Raw genomic sequence first — 5,438 nt, forward strand, 5'->3', positions numbered from 1 at the left:
AAGCAAAAAGGTCATCTCCCTCACACTCTCATATCTTCACAGAATTACATCCCTTGATCTAGGACTAGCAACGTCCATTAGCAATTATAATTGTCCTATCAAGGATCCAATCTTTCTCGATTTAAACATAGTCATGAATCGAGCTCATATATCCTCTAGTCTCAAACTAGTAACGTTCATCAACGAATCGAGCTCATCTCAAATCTACCAATCTTACGACTCCGCTCAATCATCTCGAATTTGCCAATCTGATCATCCACGCAATCATCTCAAATCCAACAATCCGATCGATCCGCTCAATCATCTATAATCTATCGATTCGATCACCCTGCTCAATCTTCTTGGATCCATCAATCTGACCACACCGCTCAGTCATCTCAAAATTCCACCGATCCAACACCTACTCCTCAATTAGAAGTCTATCACCTACTCCTTAGTCAAATTCTAGAACTAACTCTTAGTTGGTGTTATATAGCCAATCTTGCGTGTAAGATGCCTTGTTTAGCTAGAAATGTTTAACTCTCTCACTCAGGGGTTCTATATGCAGTACCAATAGTCCAGTCAATCAAACTCCTGCCTTCTTTGACTAGACTTGAAGAGATACTTGTGATGCGAAGGTATATAAGAGTCCACATGGTAGGTCCTTAACCTAGTCAATATAGACTCCCCAATTACTGAGACGACTCAAACAACTGAGTTGTTGACTTCCCTAGAGGAGTCTTTTTGACGAAGGTCGACTCACAAATCATCCCCATCAAGGTCGACTCCCCAGCCTTCCCAACAAAGGCCAACTCCCTAGTCTTCCCAACAAAGGGTGACTCCCTAGTTTTCCTAACGAACATCGACTTCCCAATCTTCCCCGCGAAGATCGACTCCCTAGTCTTCCCAGTAAAGGTTGACTCCCTAGTCTTCCCAATGAAAGTAGACTCCTTAGTCAGCTTAGTTCCACATATCTGACACTCTTGCCTAGTCGCCTCAGCTGCTTATCTGACTGCCCTATTCAGTCATTTTAGCCCCGTCGACTGGATATTCTGCTACTCCCGTTCGACCCCACCGTCCAAGCACTTTACTTATTCTTGTCAACTCCACCCACTGAATACTCCTTTCTATAGGGCACCCGACTCATTTCTTTTATCCTGCCCTATCTAACACCCCTTCTCTTAAGGGTCAGCAGGCCCTTTGACCTAATTATCTCAACATCTTGTGTGATGGTGCACTATATTATACGACACATGGACTGGCGTAGCACGTGATCTAGCACATGGATTATCAAAGCACATAGAGCAACATGGTCGACATAGCGTGATGCCACAAGATCTTCTGCGGTACAAAATGTGGGTGACATGTATATATGATGTGACACTTCCCCTACTAGGTATGATGTCCCATCAATCAATACATAACACTTCATCTTGTAGCAATGACATATGAAGGAGCTTACTCCGCCATGCAAAGTTATACATACATGCGGACACATAATCGCTCACAAACCACTAATATATTCTTTCACTATTCTTCTTCTCCACCTCCCCTGTTGGAGATTAATTTGAGCGTTGGAGTGGCTAAGGTGGGGCACCCCCTAACCTCCATTCTAACTCTCTTGCTCTCTGATTTCGTGAGTGCTCCTATTGATCCTTTTCTTCCAATCCTTTCTCTCTTGGTATTCAATGAAGTATATAAGACATTTCACAATGGCTCACCCATCAATGATCTCAAGTAAGTACAATGATATTGACTGATATTTACCAGTGTTGATCAGAGATGAAGCATCCATATCACAAGGATTATGAATTGTAATTGCTATAACACAATATTATTAGTGTTGATCAATGTTGAAAGGTTGCTATACATAATATTGACCAATATTGATTAGAGATAGAGTTTTATAGGATAACAACTACAATTATAACTATTATAACACAATTTATTATTATTGATAAGAGTTGAATTATCTAGTTATGATCATCTAACTGCTACAATAGAATAAAGAAAAAAAGATAATTTTGAAAATAAAAATATACTGTGAGATGAAGTGCCCTTTTAATAATAAATCAAAAAAGGATAGTCTCGTGGATGATTTTAATAAAAAGTTAAGCACTTTTAATTTTTGTCTAGGGTAAATCATTTACGCAATGTTATACAACATAACAACACATGGTCTAGGTCCTAAAATACAAAGGGTATTTTTGCCTCCAGGGTTATGATGTAGTGGAAGGACATTCAGGTTGTCACATAAGTATCCATAATTCGACCCCCAGCTATGGTGAATTTGTAGTACTTTTTCCTCCAAATGTGGCACGCAACCAAAAGATGTTGAACTTTTTAGTTGTCCACCGTGAGCGCTTCCCGATTTATCTTAATAATCGATTGGAACATTCTATGAGACTGGACCGATCACCCAGGACTAATCAATAAGGCTAACTAAGTTTATCAAAAAAATTTTAATACAAAGGGTATTTTCTACATATAAATTACTTATTATCAATATTAATATTATTTGAAAATTATGAAGGTTAATTTTTTTAAAAAAAGGTCGAAAATTATAAGGGCCAAATTGGAAATTTTGTCTCCGAGGGGTGTCGTCTTCCTCTTAAACTCTTGTGAGGAGGCAAAGCTGCAAGGAGTATGAGGAGATTAGATTCAGATAAGCAAATGCCACCAACTGTTCGATTAGATTCTAGTTTATGTCCATATATAATCATTTCCACCACCATCGATCGATCGACGCCTTTATTATGATCTTCTGCTCGATTTTTTTTTATCGCATAAATTGCTTGCTGTCTCTGTGATTTGGTCGATCGAAGGCAGTTTAATTGAGGATCAGTAGTTGCACTGAGGTGAAGTTCGCCGGATATCGGAGATGATCACTGCCGGCGACTTCTACAGCGTGATGACGGCGGTGGTGCCGCTGTACGTAGCGATGATCCTGGCGTACGGGTCTGTGAAGTGGTGGAAGATCTTCACGCCGCCGCAGTGCGCGGGGATCAACCGGTTCGTGGCCCTCTTCGCGGTTCCGTTGCTTTCGTTCCACTTCATCTCCGGCAACGACCCGTTCGCCATGAACCTCCGGTTCCTGGCCGCCGACACGCTGCAGAAGGTGGTGGTGCTGGCGGGGCTGGCGGCGTGGGGGAGCCTCAGCCGACGCAGCCGCCGGCTCGACTGGACCATCACCACCTTCTCCCTCTCCACGCTGCCAAACACGCTGGTGATGGGCATCCCCTTGCTCCGGGGGATGTACGGCCCCGACTCCGGCGATCTCATGGTCCAGATCGTGGTTCTGCAGTGCATCATCTGGTACACCCTCATGCTCTTCCTCTTCGAGTACCGCGCCGCCAGGATCCTCATCTCCGAGCAATTCCCCGACACCGCCGCCACCATCGCCGCCATCGCAGTCGACTCCGACGTCGTCTCCCTCGTCGACGACGCCCTCGAAACAGAGGTCACCAGGGTCAGCGAGGACGGCCGGATCCACGTCACCGTCCGCCGCTCCAACGCCTCCCGCTCCGACGTCTACTCCCGGCGCTCCGGCGCAGGCGGGGGTTTCTCCGGCGCGACGCCGCGCCCTTCCGACCTCACCAACGCAGAGATCTACTCGCTTCAGTCCTCGCGGAACCCCACCCCGCGCGGCTCAAGCTTCAACCACAACGACTTCTACTCCGCCATGGCCGGCCGGAGCTCCAACTTCGGCGGAGTGACAACGCCGAGGGCCTCAAACTTCGACGAGGAATCCAAGCCACGTTTCCAGTACCAACTTCCGGTCACCGCCGCGCCCCATTACCCCGCCCCGAACCCCTCCGTGTTCGCGCCGGCGCCAGAGAAGAAGGCCAACGGGCAGATGAGAATGCTCGAAGACGCCGCCTCGACGACGGCCAAAGACCTCCACATGTTCGTGTGGAGCTCCAGCGCCTCGCCGGTCTCCGAAGCCCATCTCGCCGCCGATCCAAAAGGCAAGAATCTAACACAACCCTTCCTAATTGCCCATTACTCAATTACCTTCCACCGCCATGAACTCTGCTTTCCCTCATAGAGAACAGAGACGACCACACGGCGGCGGCCACGGCACCGACACCTCACGAATTAGCAGAGGAAGCGAGCAAAGCCGTCGGACTCAGAGAAGTGAAGGCCATGCCACCGACCAGCGTCATGACTCGACTCATCCTCATCATGGTCTGGCGCAAGCTCATCCGCAACCCCAACACATACTCGAGCTTGATCGGAATCATATGGGCCCTCGTCTGCTTCCGATGGAAGTTTCAGATGCCGGCGATCATCCTCCACTCCATCTCGATCCTCTCCGACGCGGGCCTCGGGATGGCCATGTTCAGCCTCGGCCTATTCATGGCGTTGCAGCCTCGGATCATCGCTTGCGGGAACACGAAGGCGGCCTTCGCCATGGCCGTGAGGTTCCTCGTCGGCCCAGCCGTCATGGCCGCCGCCTCCCTCACCATCGGCCTCCAAGGCACCCTCCTCCACGTCGCCATTGTCCAGGCAGCCCTTCCGCAAGGCATCGTCCCCTTCGTGTTCGCCAAGGAGTACAACGTCCACCCGGACATCCTCAGCACTGCGTAAGCATCCATTAATTAACTCACTAATCACTTACTTAACTACTAATTTAACCATCATTAATCAATTTTCAGGGTGATATTTGGGATGCTAATTGCTTTGCCTATAACCCTTGTTTACTATATCGCCTTGGGGATATGATCTCCAGTTGCAGCATGTTTACTACGACGCCTAGGAACGGGACTTGATGATCGATCGAGTAGCAAGAGCTTAAGAAGGATGAGAAATTTAGCTCTATTTCTTATGAAATTTGCGTGTTGTATTCAATCTAAATTCTCGATCGATTTGCTTTTAATTTTGTTCAACAGAACCATGTTCTTGAAACCGGTTCGATCGGAAAAAGTAACACGGCTCGAGGATCATTTAGTTCTTATTTGAAAAGGGCTATAGGGAATAAGGGAATAATGAAAGTTGAAATCGAATAGAATGTCTCTGTTACTCGATTTCACACTAGGAAATCAAGGGATAGGTCGACTCCTCGATGCATTTACAGTCGACTCGACTTTTGTTGGTTGGATCTTGCGTTTATCGGTTTGGCAATTGGGCCGAACAACGCAAGGATTCCCATGAAGATCTCCGACAACGATGACTAAAAGGACTGAAAAAGAGCTAGAAGAAGAGTTTGAAGGACTATATAAGCAAGTGAAAAAAACTAAACAAGCTAGCTTAATAAAAAGATGAATAAGCTCGAACACCATCAAACTCTTCTTGACTTCGCTCCATTACTCCCCTATCGGCGGTGAACTATAGAGGATGGGCCATGGGGTTTTCGATGCAACGTTCGTCGGAGATGGGGTGGAGCCGAAATGTTTAGGGTTCTAGTGCTTGTTCTTTGAAAACGACTTGTTTGGCATATTCATCGACAACCTTCAACC

The 5,438-nt window shown here is 46.8% G+C and overlaps 1 pseudogene; it reads left to right on the plus strand.

The window, feature by feature from the left end:
* The first annotated feature begins 2,613 nt into the window (after positions 1-2,613).
* Positions 2,614-4,858, plus strand: LOC122025124 (annotated as a pseudogene).
* The last annotated feature ends 580 nt before the right edge of the window (positions 4,859-5,438 follow it).

The sequence above is a fragment of the Zingiber officinale genome, chromosome 9B (genome assembly GCF_018446385.1).
Source record: "Zingiber officinale cultivar Zhangliang chromosome 9B, Zo_v1.1, whole genome shotgun sequence".
NCBI classification, from domain to species: Eukaryota; Viridiplantae; Streptophyta; class Magnoliopsida; order Zingiberales; family Zingiberaceae; genus Zingiber; species Zingiber officinale.